The 19,348-nt window shown below is 44.2% G+C and overlaps 1 protein-coding gene across 1 annotated transcript in view; it reads right to left on the minus strand.

Moving 5' to 3' along the window:
- The window catches only part of ELK3 (ETS transcription factor ELK3), a 52,957-nt gene extending 34,050 nt beyond the window's left edge, over nt 1-18,907 (minus strand). Inside the window, exon 1 of the mRNA XM_056574487.1 lies at nt 18,653-18,907. The gene's annotated coding sequence lies outside the window, so the exon portion shown is untranslated. The remainder of the gene's footprint in view (nt 1-18,652) is intronic.
- Between the last annotated feature and the right edge of the window lie 441 nt (nt 18,908-19,348).

Here is a 19,348-nt window from a genome sequence, read left to right on the forward strand (position 1 = left end):
GTTTTTATCGGTATGATTTTTGTTTTGATCGGACTTTTTGATCACTTTTTATTCATTTTTTTAATGGTATAAAAAGTGACCAAAATACGCTTTTTTGGACTTTGGAATTTTTTTGCGCGTACGCCATTGACTGTGCGGTTTCATTAATGATATATTTTTATAGTTCGGACATTTATGCACGCGGCGATACCACATATGTTTGTTTTTTTTTACACTTTTATTTTTTTTATGGGAAAAGGGGGGTGATTCAAACATTTATTAGGGAAGGGGTTAAATGACCTTTATTAACACTTTTTTTTTACATTTTTTTTGCAGTGTTATAGGTCCCATAGGGACCTATAACACTGCACACATTGATCTCCTATGCTGATCACTGGCGTGTATCTCAGGCACGGAGCAGTCATTCGTCGATCGGACACCGAGGAGGCAGGTAAGGGCCTTCCCGGTGTCCGATCAGCTGTTCGGGACACCGCGATTTCACCGCGGCGGTCCCGAACAGCCCGACTGAGCAGCCAGGATACTTTCAGTTTCACTTTAGAAGCGGCGGTCAGCTTTGACCGCCGCTTCTAAAGGGTTAATACCGCACATCGCCGCGAACGGCGATGTGTGGTATTAGCCGCGGGTCCCGGCCGTTGATGAGCGCCGGGACCGAAGCGATATGATGCAGGATCACGGCGCAATCCCGCTTCATATCGCGGGAGCCGGCGCAGGACGTAAATATACGTCCTGCGTCGTTAAGGAGTTTAAGGAGGACCTGTGGTCAACCCAAAAAATTTGATTTTACCATCATAGGTTAGGGTGCCCTTTTACAATTTTCTAAACATGTTTCTTGCTATGTTCTCCTGTTCCCGAGATATGTGTGTTTAGTTTGTCTGACAGTCCAGGAGATCCGTCGATGGGCATGAACTTAATTTTAATAATAGGAGTAAATTTTAGGAGATAGGTGGGATTATACAGTCAGGGGGTGTGAATGTTGTACATCACCTGATATTCACTTCCATTATTAAAATTAAGTATACGCCCATTTGACTGATTCCAAATTGTCAGACAAACTTTAAACCTACATATCTTGAGAACAGGAGAAAGGTGTGTCAGGGCAGATCAGGACACCCTAACATATTTAATAAAATGCAATCTTATTTTTTGGAGATTGGCCACATGTACTCTTTATGGAACTCGAAGGGAGGTTGTTCCAAACATCTTGAATAACTAACCACACGTCTTCCGTGGATGTAGGTTTGCTGAAATCATTCTGTCTCTTCATGTATTCCCAGGCAGACTTGATGATATTGAGATCAAGACTCTGTGAGGTTAAAATCATCAGGTCTTCCCCGTCTTTCACCTGTCTAACGGGACTCCTCAGGGATGTCCGCTGTCCCCCTTGGTTTTTGCTCTCTGTATTGAACCCCTGGCTGCTATGATTAGGGGGGGGCCCGGACATTACTGGTGTTTCCTTGCATGATAGGGATTTTAAGATCTGCCTGTTTGCGGATGATGTACTTCTTACTCTCACCCGTCCCTTAATTTCTCTTCCTAATCTGTACAAAACCCTTCAGGCCTACAGTGAGGTTTCGGGCTATAAGGTTAAGCTCTCTAAATCGGAAGCACTCCCACTGAATTTACCCCTGACTCTCTCTACTCAGCTCCGTTCTAACTTCTCCTTTAGGTGGTCTCCCTCTGCTATTAAGTACCTGGGAGTTCAACTTACCTCTCAATACTCTTCTCTTTACTCTACTATCTCCTGCTGTTTAGAGATCTTCGTGCCCTGTGACATAAATGGCGCTCGCAATATATTTCCTTTTTTGGTCGTATCGCGGCGGTGAAAATGACCATCCTTCCGAAATTATTATTTTTCGAAATGTTGCCGGTGTGTGTGCCGCTATCTGCCCTCAGCTCTTTTCAGTTGACCATTTTTCGCTTCATCTAGAATGGGAAGAGGCATTGGCTTCCCATGTCCGTTATGATGGCTAGTCGGGAGCTGGGGGGGGGGGGTTGGCAGTCCCGGACGTAGTCAAATATTATTGGGCTGCCCACCTGCGCCACCTTGCAGCATGGTCCTCCCATCATGCATATAGCCGCTGGATGCAAATTGAAAGGCTTTGGCTTGCACCCTATCACCCTAATACGCTTTTGTGGTCTCCTCCGGCCTGCATTACTTCTCTATTTCCTTTACTGGGCCCTATGGCTTTCTTTAAGTATGTCTGGGGTTATTGCTCTGTGAAATTCCGTCTGTCTTCTTTTCCCTCTCCTCTTAGGTCTTTCCTTTACCACCCTGACTTTCCTTCTGGTCTGTCATCAGTGATGGTGCGAGAGTGGGGGTCTCTTGTTGGGCTGATGTTGTTGATCCTCTTTCGCGCTCTCTTTTGTCCTTTGAACAGCTGAAGTCCCGTTGGGATCTCCCCTTGTCTGAACACTTTCATTATCTACAACTGAGGCACTTTATTTAGACTATAGTGGGCTCTATGACGATCCCCTTGCCAACTGGATTTGAACAGCTCTGTCGTGAGGGGGCCTCAGACAAGTGGACTTCTCTCTATCTATTCTGTTTTCCTCCAACCTCCTGAGGGTGTTCCGATGTTGCATAGCTATATGGGGCGCTGGGAGACTGCTCTTAATGTTTCTATTTCTCTTCCTCAATGGAAAATCATTTGGGTGAGGGCGTCTAGGGCCTCTATTTGTACTGCTTACAAGGAAACCCAATATAAGCTAATTATGGGTCGGTATCACATTCTGGAGTTATTGAATAGACTTAACCCTGATATCCCCCCTCAGTGCTGGCGTTGTGGAGTGGGATTGGGCACGGTGTTGCATATATTTTGGTCGTGCCCTCTTATAGGGGCATATTGGACTGTGGTTCAGCGATTGGTGTATGAGGCCTTGGGTGTGCTGGTTCCTCTAGATCCGCTTGTCTATCTTCTTCACCTCTCATACCCCGCTTTGGCTAAGAAACCTTTTAAGCTGTTTATGCATATAGTATTGGCTGCTAAAACCCTTATCGCTAGATGCTGGAGGAAAACATTTCCTCCCTCTGAATCTGATCTACTCATTCGGATACGTGATCAGGTCATTGGAGTTTCTTACGTCTTCCTTGAATAACACTGTCCCCTCATTTCTAATGGTTTGGGAACCCTGGGACTGCTTTTCTGATAGACAACCACCATGATTACTCGCTTTCTTTGCTTTCTCTTTTCCTCCTCTATCCTCCTCTTCCCCTTCTCCTTAATTTCTTCCCTACTTCCCTTCTGTGGTTGGTTTGTCTCTGTCTGGTATGTCCTTTGTTTGTTTCTCCTATTTTACCAATCCTTTTGTCTGTGATTTTGGTTTAATATGCTCTTTTAGCTGTGTCTAATGGCAGTCGGATATTTGCATACTCTATCTCCTCCTTGGCTATCGCTTGGGGAGGGTTTTTTTGTGCCTTATGGTTCATGTTGACTTTTTGTCTGCCTGTTATTGCTTTATATTTCTGTGACCTATTTCTGGGCTTATGCCCTTATGTCACTTTTGCTATGTTACTTCACATGTTTGGCTTGTATTTATGAAAAACCTTAATAAAATTACAGTTTAAAAAAATCATCAGGTCTACGTCTTTTGCCTTAGGCTGAAGACGGTTCTCAATGACATTGGCTTTACATTTTTATTCTGCAACAGGACAACTACCCCAAACATACAGCCAATCAGAGGCCTCTATAACGAGAGGCATCTAACTTTGCAACATTTTTTTTTGCATACCTGCCCCCAGGACGAAGGATATCGCCGAAACGTACGTATCCCTGCACTTTTGTACTTCTCATTGTGCAGTAGGTTGGTACTGTATGCTGCTTTGTATGCACTTTAAAGACTTATGTCTGTTTACCAGTATGCACTGCATATTCTTTGCCTTTTTGCACTTTATGTCTACAATTACTTGTGTTGGCAGGCAGTGACGCCCATTTTTGTCCTATTCCCCCCCTTTGTCAGCTTCCCCCATGCTATTCAATTTTTGTTTTTAACTTAAACAATAAAGTGTTCAATTTTTAACCCTAAAAAGACTCCAATTTTTCTGTGGTTTCTGCCTAAAATTTAGCACATTACTGTTCTACGTTCTTTCGTTAGGTACTGTGGGAGATTAGCTCTTTAGAACCAGTTAAATAGTGACAAAATAGCAGTCAGACAGGAACATAAAGGTAATGCTTAAACAGGGCTTCTCCTGTTTTTTATTCTCAGAAACAAAACATACAGCCTTCACACCAGCAAAACCACAAAAATAGATCCTGCTTGTGCAGCACCAACTATACAGCTCTATTCTCTGTCTATACAGGTGGCTTACTACCAACCACCACACAAAACAGTCTAGAAATGTGTTACTCAAACAGGATACAAAGTCTCCATTTTGAGGCAGCAAACCCCTAGATTCAAGTTCTCATCATGGTACCGGTTCCCTAATAAAATGTCACATATCTCATAAGATTGAAAAAAAGAGTTCCTCAAGTTCAACCTATACTTTTTTTAAGGCAAAAAACCCTTATCAGGCAGATGCCAACTGCCCCATGCCAGGGGAATAAATTCCTTCCTGACTTCAAATATGCCAATCAGAATAAATGTTTAAAAATATTAAAAAGAAAAAACAAACAAAATGTTTTCCTAATTAAAATAAATTTCCTACATAATATAGAAAAAAAAGACACAGAATAAAGTTAACATGTTATACAATACCGACATATACATAGTTTTTTTTTTTTTTTTTTTATGTAGCTGACACATTGGGATAATAGATTTGCCAGTATTTACATTTGAAAATAACTGGAGAATCAATTCTCCCATTATCTCCAGTATTCTGCAGATTCTCTAAAGAGAATGTAAGTTACTTTATTTAGGCCATGTGCACATGACATATTTTTCACATTAATTTTGATATGGATTCTGTGCCAAAATCCATGTGAATGGGATGAACTTCCAATGAATTCCAAAGGAAAAGAATCCTGAACTGTCAGTGCAAATCTCCTTGTGAATGGAACCAAAACTAGAGTCAAAGTAAGAAGAAATCAAATCCAAAGTTTATTTCAGTCTCAATAAATGAGGTGTTTTACAGAGGCTACATGCCTAATTCATCAGACACATGACATAGTTACACAAGGAACATACAGAAGTTTTGTAAGTAATCCATAAAAGAGGATTTAAAGGGGTACTCCGCAGCTAGACATCTTATCCCCTATCCAAAGGATAGGGGATAAGATGTCAGATCACCACGGTCCCGCTGCTGGGGACCCCTGGGATTGCCGCTGCGGCACCCCGCTGTCATTACTGCACAGAGCGAGTTCGCTCTGCACGTAATGACGGGGCCGAAGCATCGTTAAGTCACAGCTCCGCCCCTCGTGACGTCACGGCCCGCCCCCCTCAATACGAATCTATGGAAGGGGGCGTGGCGGTCGTCACGCCCCTGCCATAGAATTGTATTAAGGGGGGGGGGCGTGATGTCACAAGGGGCGGAGCCATGACATCACGCTGCTCCGTCCCCTGTATTGCCCGTCATTACGCACAGAACAAACTCGCTCTGTGCAGTAATGACAGCAGGGTGCTGCAGCGGCAATCCCGGGGATACCCAGCAGCGGGACCGTGGTGATATGACATCTTATCCCCTATACTTTGGATAGGGGATAAGATGTCTAGGGGCGGAGAACCCCTTTAAGCACAGGTCTGATGAAAAGGCATGTAGCCTCAAAACAGCCCAGAACTATAACAAAAGTTGCCAAATACAAAGTGAAAATCAGTGGCAGAAACTGCATTCCTTAGATTTCTGCCAAAGACGAACAATTCATTTTTCTGCTAAAAAAATCCATTGTGCGAGCATGGCCTTACAGTTATATTTATGACTGGAATACACATTGTGATACATGATTTATCTATAAAAACTAAAGTGTATTTAGTGCCATTGAAATCATTTTATCCTTGATACAAGTTAATTGTACCTGGAGATTACTGCCTAAGCTGCTTGTGATCTGATTCCTTGTATTCGAGTTATTGGTAAAGTGGAATCTTTATGTTGGCAAACCACACTGCCCATATTGCTATATAAAAAATATGTTGTGCCTGAGTTATTTACTTCTTAATTGTCTATTTAATATTTTTGAATATGATCCGAGGAATGCAATACTGCGAATAAACAGAAGTCTCCGGTTGCACATGTTGGTTGAAAGCCACAAAAACTGGGTTGGGGATGGATGGATTATCTTGTTAAAATTGCATCTTGTGGCACCTGTCAGAGGTAGAATGTATTAGCTAGTAGAGATGAATGAAGTTACAGTGATTCGATTCGTCACAAACTTCTCGGCTCGGCAGCTGATGACTTTATCCTGCATAAATGAGTTCAGCTTTCAGGTGCTCCGGTGGGCTGGAAAAGGTGGATACAGTCCTAGGAGAGAGTCTCCAGCCACCGGAGCACCTGAAAGCTGAACTCATTTATGAAGGCTAAAGTCAGCAACCGCCGAGCCGAGAAGTTTGTGACTAATCGAATCACTGTAACTTCACTCATCTCTATTAGCTAGCAAGTGAACAAGACAGTTCTTGAAGATGATGTGTGGGAAAGCAGAAAATACAGACAATCCTAATATGAGCATCTTAGACATGGACCAAATTGTGATAGTTAGATGACTGGATCAGAGCATCTCTAAAAGGGAGTAGTCTGAGGTTTTCCAGATATGCACTGGTTAATACCTAAAGTAGTCCAAAGAAAAGACAAGAATTGGATTGGCTTCAGGGGCATGAACACCCAAGGCTCACTGTTGCACATGGGAAGTAAGGGCTAGCCCATCTGGTCTAATTCCACAGAAGATCTACTGTTGCACAAACTGCTAAAAAAGATAAAGCTGGTGACTAGAGATGAGCGAACGTAAATTCGATTCGTCACGAACTTCTCGGCTCGGCAGTTGATGACTTTTCCTGCATAAATTAGTTCAGCTTTCAGGTGCTCCCGTGGGACTGTATCCACCTTTTCCAGCCCACCGGAGCACCTAAAAGCTGAACTAATTTATGCAGGAAAAGTCATCAACTGCCGAGCAGTTCGTGACGAATCGAATTTACTGTAAGTTCGTTCATCTCTACTGGTGACCACAGAAAGGTGCCTGACCCCTATCCACTGCAAAAAGTGCCTGCAAAGGACAAGTGATCATTAGAACTGGGCCATAAAACAATTGAAGACTGGTCTGGTCTAGTTTATTAAGTTTTTTATTTTGTATGGACAGCCAGGTGCATATTGTAGCCTACCTGGAAAAGAGATGGCACAAGGAGACACTCCGGCAAAATGGTGGAGTGTGATGCTTTTGGAATTGTCCATGTAGGATACCTTGGGTCCGGCATTTATGTGGATGTTACTTTGACTTATACCACCTACTTCACAGGGACTAACCGTTGGCATAACAGTATATCATTTCATGGCAGTGGTACTCCCAAATGGGAGTGGCCTCTTCTGCCACACTATAAAACCTGTTCAGGAATGGTTTGAGGACCATGAGCTCAAGGTTTTTGCTTGGCCTCCAAATTCCCCTTATCTCAATCTGATTCAGCATCTGCAAGATCTCCAGAAAAATATTTGCTGAATTTAAAGGATCAGTTGCTAGTAAGTTGGTGCCAGATATTACAGGACACCTTCAGAAATCTTGTTGCACAATTTTTGCAAGTGCTCCAATATTTTGGTACAATTTGTCCAAGTAAAAGGGGTAAAAGGGGTATGGTGTAAATGTGTTACAAATGTTCAGCGCACAATTCTGGTTTAACATAAGCCAACTACAGTTGAACTTAGACCAAACAGTCTTCAGATATGTCAGTGTTATCAATCAGCCTGATACATATTGACTGTGTCTAATCTTGCATCTGGGCCAATTTTGCGATGGGTCAGGGCTTGCTTTGGCAGCATGAGGGGAGCCAGTTCAATATTAGGATTTTAAAGGGGTATTCGGGATTTAAAAAAAAAAATTTAACTGGTGACAAAAACATTTTTCAAATCAACTGGTGACAAAATTATACAGATTTGCTAATAATTCCTATTTAAAAATATCAAAAATATGAAGCTGTCCAGTACTTATCAGCTTGTTTGTGCTCTGAATGAAGTTTTTAAGTCTTTCCAGTCAGATACACTCCTTACTGGTACCACCTCTGTCTGTCTGAAACTGTCCATGGCATGAGCAAATCCCCATAGGAAACCTCTTCTGCTCTGGCAGGGATAGCAGTAGCAGAAGGGAGCACTGTGTCTGACTGGAAATATTGCACAATTTCCTCCAGGACATACAGCAGCTGATAAGTACTGGAAGGCTTTTGAGATATTTAAATAGATATAATTTACATATCTGCACCTTTCTGTCACCAGTTGATTTAAAAACATTTTTTTTTATCTGGCATACCTCTTTAATGTTTTCAATGTTATGGGTTTAAAGTAAGGATGCCTTCAGTATATAGTGCTGAATATTGTGCTGTTTTTGTGTAGAATATTTCAGCTCCCTTTGCAAGCTACTGGGCAGAGCTGAGCACATTGTAGAGTTCAGTGCTAAGGGGGGTGCAGCCAACCATAGCCCATCTTACACTGAACTGCTCTGGGTTGTGTATAGCACAGTTCTGCCCGGCAGAGCTTTAGATGATGTCACACCTGCTGGGGAACACCCCTTCCCAGTCTGTGGAGCTCACTGAGACTGAGCAGAAGGTACAGAACAATATCAAGGTAGAAAACAATAAAAGAAGAAATAAAATAATACAAATAAATACACAGGATGTTTTATCATGATGTGGGGGAGTGAACTGGGAGGATTAAAAAATGTATCAAGCTCATGTCAGGTAATCTATAAACCTAGTCCCAGTCCTGCTGTGAGGCTACATCTGTCTACACTGTATTTTATTTTTCAGAAAGGATAGGATAGAGCTAAACAAGTACTTTTCTACGTTTTGCTTAGGGCTATGGTTGGATCAGTGGCAGCCTGCCTTCCAAATCAAGAAGGTCATTCCTGGATACGCCTTTTGTGTTACAAATTCCCACCAAAAGTGTGAGTAAAGTGGCATCCCACAGCCCACAGCTAAATCCCCCCCCCCCCCCTTAAAATCCTTATCCAATAGTGGCAATTATACTTGAGAACTAAAGATCTAGGCAACATACAGTATATACTTTACATTTTTTTTTTTTTTTTTTTTTTAATTATATCCTGGTCTGTTAACCATAGAATTTACAGAGGATGTGCTTTCTTTTTCTGTATACTAATTATTTACAACTTATTTTGGCCTTTATAACCACTGTGTATTGTTGTGGCATAGATGTTGATATTGTGTCACATGGACTTGAAATTCTTCTGTAGGAATATTGTCCCATATGGACAGGACACAAATTAGATTGAGTTCTGTTGCTCTGAATAGCCTGCTCAACCTTGTCCCAGAGATGCCACAACTAAGAATGTTTGTCAGGGGCTTTATTTCTTAGGTTTCCATGGCCAATTAACTGCTTTACATCACCAAACACAATGCCGAGCATCCAAATGAGTGGTGTAAGATGCAACACAACTGATCTCAGAGCAGTTGTGTGAAGTAACAAATACCACTTCTCTAACTGGCAGTCTCACGGTTAAGTCTAGGTTTGGCAAATGCCAGGAGAATGTTACCTGTCCGACTGCAGTGTGTAGTGGAGGGGGAATAATACTATGGGGCTGTTTTTTTTGTTTTCTATAAACTAAGCAGCCATTTGGCATTTTTCTGTTCCAGCATGACTGTACCCAGTGCACAAAGCAAGGTCCATAAAGCCATGGTGTGGTGAGTTTGGTGTCTAAGAACTTGACTGGCCTGCACAGAGCCTGACCTCACGTCTTCTCGTCCAATATCAATGTCTACCTCAAAAATGCTCTTCTGGATGAATGGGCAAAAATTCCCACAGACACATTCCAAATTTGATTTATTTATTTTTTTGCAGTTTCTCTGAACAGTGCACCTGAGCTGGTGGCGAGTTTGTCAAGACGCCCATTCCTGGGAAAATTGTCAGCTGAATGGACTTCAAATTGTTTGGAAATGGTCTATTACGCTTCCCAGATTTATTGGCATCAGAACTTGCTCCACTAAGATCATTTAGTTCAATGGGCACAACTCTGCAATTACCCACCTCACCTCCACGCAGTAAATGGCACCATGGCTTCCCACCCATTCATTGTGTATATGCCAAAGGCACAGCTCATGCAGCTGATCAGCTGTCAGCACCATGCTGATCAAACACTGATGGCCTATCCTGAGTAAAATCCCTTTAATTTACCACACTCTGGCCCAGATTTCCTAATCTGCTTGAAACCAATAGTGTTTGAGTTGCCCAATCATAACTCAGATTTAATTTTACTAGAACTTGTTAAGATATGAACGCTGAGCTGTGATTGGTTGCCATGGGGAAAATCTTTGTCAATGTTTTTGACAGATTGATGATTTAGGCTTCTGCCTTTGCATTTTGACCAAGAATTTGTTTAATTATGACACTGTTAAACCTGCTTTGTATTGTTGGCCATTTGAGGTTATATTTACCTTATTTAAGACATTCTAATGACCAGATGATTATTTATTATGTCCTGATAAGTAAAATCATAGATGTCAAAAAGGGTATAATTTTTCTCATGACTGTATGAAATGCATGCACCTAAGATGGTCTGGATAGACAAGGGTGTGTTTATGAAGGTGCCACCTATTTCTGTATAGTGGACAAGGAAACTGGGAATTGCTCATGATTGTCGGTAGATCAAACTATTCTCTCTACTGGTGGCCTGTCACCATATGTCACACGGCGGCACACACGGTGAACACTGCTCCCAAAACCTTTTAACAGCTTGCTTAGAAAGGCCTTGATGGTGGGCAATTTGTTGAAACTATTATTTTGTTTCTGTTAGTCTAGTATTGTGCCCCCTCTGAAAGTCTGTCAGCTCGGTAAAATGTTTTTGAGTGCATTGTAGAGGCATGCCTAGCAGTCAACATTCTCTTACTAAGAGGTACACTGCCCAAAAGTAGCCTCTGGGAACCAGGAGTAACTGGCTGTGTATGTAGGTGTCTGGGGTTATGTGTGTGTGTGTGTGTGTATATATATATATATATATATATATATATATATATATATATATATATATATATATATATAATATTACTGCTCAAATCAAGTCAATCACACTTCTGTGAAATCACACTGTCCACTCAGGAAGCAACACTGACAATTAATTTCACATGCTGTTGTGCAAATGGAAAAGACAACAGGTGGAAATTATAGGCAATAAGACACCCCAATAAAGGAGTGGTTCTGCAGGTGGAGACCACAGACCACTTCTCAGTTCCTATGCTTCCTGGCTGATGTTTTGGTCACTTTTGAATGCTGGCCGGGCTTTCACTCTAGTGGTAGCATGAGACTGAGTCTACAACCCACACAAGTGGCTCAGATAGTTCAGCTCATCCAGGATGGCACATCAATGCGAGCTGTGGCAGGAAGGTTTGCTGTGTCTGTCAGCATAGTGTCCAGAGCATGGAGGCACTACCAGGAGATAGGCCAGTACATCAGGACATGTGGAGGAGGCCGTAGGAGGACAACAACCCAGCAGCAAGACCGATACCTCCGCCTTTGTGCAAGGAGGAGCACTGCCACAGCCCTGCAAAATTACCTCCAGCAGGCCACAAATGTGCATGTGTCCACTCAAACGGTCAGAAACAGACTCCATGAGGGTGGTATGAGGGCCCGACGTCCACAGGTGGGGGTTGTGCTTACAGCCAAACACCGTGCAGGACGTTTGGTATTTGCCAAAGAACACCAAGATTGGCAAATTCGCCACTGGCGCCCTGTGCTCTTCACAGATGAAAGCAGGTTTACAATGAGCACATGTGACAGAGAGACGTGACAGAGTCTGGAGACGCCATGGAGAACGTTCTGATATAGAGTAGGGATCGACCGATTATCGGTTTGGCCGATATTATCGGCCGATAATCACGATTTTGGGCATTATCGGTATCGGCAATTACCTTGCCGATAATCTGATAATGCCCCCACCCCCCCCCCCACCACACCGCACCGCCCCGGCCCCGGCCCCAATGCCTCCCCCATCCCCAGTTTTATAATTACCTGTTCCCGGGGCCCACGCTACTTCTGGCTCCTGCTGCGTCCTGCTGTGCGCAATGACGAGTGACGTGACGCGACGTCACCGTCAGTGCGCACAGTGACAGCTCAGGAGGACGCCACCTGAGCCAGATGTAGAGTGGACCCCGGGAACAGGTAATTATAAAACCCGGGGATGTGGGAGGCATTGGGGCCGGGGCGGTGATAGTACTCAGGACCCCCGGACAGGCAGGGGGGAGAAAAGCGGGCGGCGGCAGTCTATGGCACCGCAAAAGCCGCTGCAGTTCATTGATTTAAAGCGCCCGCTTTAAATCAATGATCGGCAGTGGTGTCGCGGGGGGATAAATAGCCGATAACTTATACCGGAATATCGGTATAAGTTATCGGCTATCGGCCCTAACCTGCACAATTATCTGTATCGGCCCTAAAAAAACGATAGCGGTCGATCCCTAATATACAGACAGATTTATTTATTTATTTATGCACACACACACATGCTCCTGAAGGTATCCTGAGCGCTGTGTGTAATTAAGCAGGAGTAGTTGACCATATATAAAGGTATAATTTTTTACTGTACATAAAGGAGCATAATTCTGGTAGTATCCTGGGCACTTTGGGTACAAAAGCAGTAGTAGCTGGCTCTGTATGTAGGTGGCATGGATTATATACTGTACATTTGAGGGTATGCCCCTGGTAGTATCCTGGGTACTGTAGGTACATAAACAGGATAATCTGGCTGTGTATGTAGTTGGCAGGGGATTATATACTGTGTATACATAGGAGTATGGTAATGGTTCCACCCTGTGCACTGTGGGTACATAAGCAGTAGTAGCTGGCTGTGTATGCAGGCGGCATAGGATTATATACTGTGTATACATAGAGGAGTATGGTAATGGTTCCATTCTATGCACTGTGGGTACATAAGTAGGAGTACCTGGCTGTTTATGTAGGTGGCAGGGATTATATATTGTATATAGGGGCATGTTACTGGTGGTAGCCTGGTCACTGTGGGTACATAACCAGGAGAAGCTGGCATCATCAGTCTTCTTTTTTCTCATTTTGTTATTTAGAGGCCTTATGCTATATGAAAAAAAAAAAAAAAAAAGTTTTTCCTCCATCATGTTGCACTTAACCCCTTAAGGACTCAGGGTTTTTCCGTTTTTTCACTTTCGTTTTTTCCTCCTTACCTTTTAAAAATCATAACCCTCTCAATTTTCCACCCAAAAATCCATATTATGGCTTATTTTTTGTGTCACCAATTCTACTTTCCAGTGACATTAGTCATTTTACCCAAAAATTCACAGCGAAACGGCAAAAAAAATCATTGTGCGACAAAATCGAAGAAAAAACGTCATTTTGTAACTTTTGGGGGCTTCCGTTTCTACGCAGTGCATATTTCGGTAAAAATGACACCTTATCATTATTCTGTAGGTCCATACGGTTAAAGTGATCCCCTACTTATATAGGTTTGATTTTGTCGTACTTCTGGAAAAAATCATAACTACATGCAGGAAAATTTATACGTTTAAAAATGTCATCTTCTGACCCCTATAACTTTTTTATTTTTCCACGTATAGGGCGGTATGAGGGCTCATTTTTTTGCACTGTGATCTGAAGTTTTTAACAGTACCATTTTTGTTTTGATCGGACTTTTTGATCACTTTTTATTCATTTTTGAATGGTATAAAAAGTAACCAAAATACGCTTTTTTGGACTTTGGAATTTTTTTTGCACGTACGCCATTGACTGTGCGGTTTAATTAATGATATATTTTTATAGTTCAGACATTTACGCACACGGCGATACCACATATGTTTATGTTTTTTTTATTTACACTGTTTTATTTTTTTTATGGGAAAAGGGGGGTGATTCAAACTTTTATTGGGGAACGGGTTAAATGATCTTTATTAAGGGAGCCGGCGCAGGACGTAAATATACGTCCTGCGTTGTTAAGGGGTTAAAGGGGTACTCCGGATAATTTTTTTTTTTTTAAATCAACTGGTGCCAGAAAGTCAAACAGATTTGCAAATTACTTCTATTTAAAAATCCCAATCTTCCAAGTACTTATCAGCTGCTGTATGCTCCACAGGAAGTTTTTTTCTGTCTGACCCCAGTGCTCTCTGCTGACACCTCTGTCTGTCTCAGGAACTGTCCAGAGCAGGATAGGTCTGCTATGGGCAATTGCTCCTGATCTTGACAGTTCCTGAGATAAAAACGACAAAAAAAATGATGATGATGCCTGATGAAGCTGCTGTAGCAGTGAAACGCGTTGCATGCTGGGAGAATAAACTACCCTTACTTTTACCTATCCATGCTTCCTCTGTGACCTGTGCCATTGAAAGCCGGCACCTCTGTCTGAAGTCTGCCTCCATACAGTTCCTGAGATAGACAGAGGTGCCTGTAGAGCTCAGGAACAGGCGCAGTACTGGAAAAGGGTACAAAAATATTCTGCTGCACTGAAAGTTCTTGAAAAAGACACTGAGAAACAAGAATCTCTGGTCTGAACTTTTTTTTTTTTTGCCTCAATTCCTAGCATCATGTCTGGAGAAAATCAGGTACTGGTCTACACCTGTCCAATACCATCCCACCATGGTGGTGACAGCATCATGCTATGGGGGTGCATTTCAGCAACTGGGACCGGGAGACTGGTCAGGGTTGATGGGAAGCTAAATAATGTACAGTGAAAGTTTTAATGAAAACCAGACCCAGGGGGCTTTGGACCTCAGACTGGACTAAAGCTTCACCGTACAAGACAATGACCCTAAGCACATAGGCAAAACAACACAAGAGTGGCTTAGGGACAAGTCTGAGAATGTCCTTGAGTGGCACAGCCAGAGCTCTAGGTGTGCAAACCTGGTGGCATCATACCCAAGAAGCCTGGAAGCTGTAATCGCTGCCAAAGGGTCTTCAACTAAGTACCATGTAAAGGGTCTGAATATTTATATGTAGGTGCAACATTTTAGTTTTCCATTTTTAATAAATTAGCAAAGATTTTTAACATTATTTCACGTTTTCACTATGGGATATTCAGTGCAGAATGATGGAAGAAGTTACAATATTTTATTTTAGCACAAGGCCACAACATAACAAATTGTGAAGAAAGTGAAAGGGTCTGAAGACTTTGTGAATGTATTGTATGTAGGTGGCAGTGCTCCTCTATAAGCCTCACACAACCCTTCAGTGTTCGGGGAGCGGAAACTCCTAATGAGATTAGTCGGTATAGGCAGACATTACTGAGCCATGACTAAACGCGCTCTCTTCCTGCAGCCAGTGGAAAATTGAAGGGAACTTTTTCCCCCGGCAGCATCAGGTCCTGTAACCTTATAAAAAAGAAATCCTCTCCTCCAAAAACAACACTGCAGCCTTCTCCTCTACCTTTCTGGCTCAGGCGCTTTATTAAATGGCCAGAGCCTTCGAGAAATCCACCGAAGACTACAAAGGAAGCTGCACATGCATGAACCTGAGGAGAAGGAAACCACAGAGTCTCTTTGTGTGCTCACTGACTCATTCTCAAGATGTTGTCTGCTGCCAGCTCCCAGCCGGAAGCGCATGGCAATTAGTCTTGTGTTTCCAGACAGGACAGACTCACACAACTTTCTAGAGGAAAATCCGCTCCTCTGACTGCTGCTCTCTGTGCTGAGCTCACATACATGATGCCCAGTATAGGGCCAGGCACAAGGGCAGAGTCATTAGGACCAGAGACTCTCCCTGTCACATACATGATGCCCAGTATAGGGCCAGGCACCAGGGCAGAGTCATTAGGACCACAGACGCTCCCTGTCACATACATGATGCCCAGTATAGGGCCAGGCACCAGGGCAGAGTCATTAGGACCAGAGACTCTCCCTGTCACATACATGATGCCCAGTATAGGGCCAGGAACAAGGGCAGAGTCATTAGGACCACAGACTCTCCCTGTGACATACATGATGCCCAGTATAGGGCCAGGCACAAGGGCAGAGTCATTAGGACCACAGACTCTCCCTGTGACATACATGATGCCCAGTATAGGGCCAGGAACAAGGGCAGAGTCATTAGGACCAGAGACTCTCCCTGTCACATACATGATGCCCAGTATAGGGCCAGGCACAAGGGCAGAGTCACTAGGACCACAGACTCTCCCTGTCACATACATGATGTCCAGTATAGGGCCAGGCACAAGGGCAGAGTCATTAGGACCAGAGACTCTCCCTGTCACATACATGATGCCCAGTATAGGGCCAGGCACAAGGGCAGAGTCACTAGGACCACAGACTCTCCCTGTCACATACATGATGTCCAGTATAGGGCCAGGCACAAGGGCAGAGTCATTAGGACCAGAGACTCTCCCTGTCACATACATGATGCCCAGTATAGGGCCAGGCACAAGGGCAGAGTCATTAGGACCAGAGACTCTCCCTGTCACATACATGATGCCCAGTATAGGGCCAGGCACAAGGGCAGAGTCACTAGGACCACAGACTCTCCCTGTCACATACATGATGCCCAGTATAGGGCCAGGCACAAGGGCAGAGTCATTAGGACCACAGACTCTCCCTGTCACATACATGATGCCCAGTATAGGGCCAGGCACAAGGGCAGAGTCATTAGGACCACAGACGCTCCCTGTCACATACATGATGCCCAGTATAGGGCCAGGCACCAGGGCAGAGTCATTAGGACCAGAGACTCTCCCTGTCACATACATGATGCCCAGTATAGGGCCAGGAACAAGGGCAGAGTCATTAGGACCACAGACTCTCACTGTGACATACATGATGCCCAGTATAGGGCCAGGCACAAGGGCAGAGTCACTAGGACCACAGACTCTCCCTGTCACATACATGATGTCCAGTATAGGGCCAGGCACAAGGGCAGAGTCATTAGGACCAGAGAGACTCCCTGTCACATACATGATGCCCAGTATAGGGCCAGGCACAAGGGCAGAGTCACTAGGACCACAGACTCTCCCTGTGACATACATGATGCCCAGTATAGGGCCAGGCACAAGGGCAGAGTCATTAGGACCAGAGACTCTCCCTGTCACATACATGATGCCCAGTATAGGGCCAGGAACAAGGGCAGAGTCATTAGGACCAGAGACTCTCCCTGTCACATACATGATGCCCAGTATAGGGCCAGGCACAAGGGCATAGTCATTAGGACCAGAGACTCTCCCTGTCACATACATGATGCCCAGTATAGGGCCAGGAACAAGGGCAGAGTCATTAGGACCAGAGACTCTCCCTGTCACATACATGATGCCCAGTATAGGGCCAGGCACAAGGGCAGAGTCATTAGGACCACAGACTCTCCCTGTCACATACATGATGCCCAGTATAGGGCCAGGCACAAGGGCAGAGTCATTAGGACCACAGACGCTCCCTGTCACATACATGATGCCCAGTATAGGGCCAGGCACAAGGGCAGAGTCATTAGGACCACAGACTCTCCCTGTCACATACATGATGCCCAGTATAGGGCCAGGCACAAGGGCAGAGTCATTAGGACCACAGACTCTCCCTGTCACATACATGATGCCCAGTATAGGGCCAGGCACAAGGGCAGAGTCACTAGGACCACAGACTCTCCCTGTCACATACATGATGCCCAGTATAGGGCCAGGCACAAGGGCAGAGTCATTAGGACCACAGACTCTCCCTGTCACATACATGATGCCCAGTATAGGGCCAGGCACAAGGGCAGAGTCATTAGGACCACAGACTCTCCCTGTCACATATGCCACTCACAGACCAGTGTTCATGCACCAGTCATTTCTATCACATACTGGCACAACTAATGATGCCCAGGTATTAACCCTATTATAAATGCCAATTACTCCTATCACATGCCCTGTTAGTACTGGACACTCAGTCACACATGCCAATCACCAGTACCCAATCTTTATGTATTTACATGGTTGGTACAGGTCCTAATGTCTTCTCTCCCTCCTCTTGTAACCAACAAGTACTTATGTCTAGTCTGGATTATAAAATTGTCTCCCTGTCACACATGACACTAAATAATTTAAGATAATTTTCCTGCCACAAGTGCCAATCAGAAAAGATGATGCCCAGTCATAAAAACAAAACTGCCACTGCCTGTAACCTAAAAGACTATCCTGCACCCACATGCCAGTCACAAGTACCAATGTCCAGAAAGCACTATGACACACTGTAGCCCATAGCTGTGCAAACGTGACTTTACTGTCACACTCCCTGGGTACAAGCTTTGGTGCCCAGTCGCGTACAACTAACCTGCCATAGTCACTGATGCCCAGTACCCTTCACAATGCCACCAAGAACAAACATGAATAATGTCCAGCTCTACATGAGGTACACGGTATCTGTCATGCCAGTCACACCCTTACTGAATGAAGGCAATTAAAAGGCTGGCGACTCCTCAGTGCCCACCCAGGGTGAAGTAAGGGGCCCTGAAATGACTTATGAAGTACATGCCGTTTATTTCTACAAATCCTGCTGAGATAAATAGGCAACTTCATGCAGAACACAGCTGCCCCTCCTCCATCCTATAGACACCAAGAACAGTAGTAATAAGTGCATGCAACTAGTGCCACATCCCATACCCAGCTGTACCTACCCAGACTGGTGCTGCACCACTCTCTCCTGGGCTAGTAATTGTCTAGGAAGGCTGGGGCACAGTCCCTGGCTTGTCCATGCTGTCAGTCGCCTCACTGTTGTAATGAGATCCTGATTTTCTGCTCTTTTTTCTCTCTGCTGTGTGTTAATGTGAGTGTGTGTGTGTGAGCAGGAAGTTGGAGCAGTCAGACAGAGAGCCGGCTCACTTCCTTTCCTGCATTATTCCCCAGGCGGTTTGCAGTCTGTGTAAACAGGCTTTTCCTCCCTCTCCTCTCTCCGGCCACTGATGTTCAGCATGGTTGTAATATAAGACACCCACATAGTAAAACAGCAACAAAACAAAAGCTACAAGTGCTCCATCTGGCTGCTGCTCTCCTCTGCCTAACAGGGGAGGAGTCCTTTACACTAAAGTCCCCACAAAATGAGGTCTGACTATAGGTACAGGCTAAAGAACACCGTCTAAGGCGGTGGTCTTCAAACTAGGGAGACGGCGCTCCTAGTGTGATACCGTAAACAAATAGGATATAATTTAAGCAATATTGCTCGCCGATGTCGGTTGTACTGCGACCAAGTACAACAATGGTGTAGGCATAGACCCTATACGGGCGAAAACTCGCCAGCCGCTCCTGGCAACACAACGTGAAGCAAAAACGGATCCCTCCAGGACAGCACAGGATAGAGCTGGCGCACAAGACTT

This window comes from Hyla sarda, chromosome 4, assembly GCF_029499605.1.
Source record: "Hyla sarda isolate aHylSar1 chromosome 4, aHylSar1.hap1, whole genome shotgun sequence".
Taxonomy (NCBI): Eukaryota; Metazoa; Chordata; class Amphibia; order Anura; family Hylidae; genus Hyla; species Hyla sarda.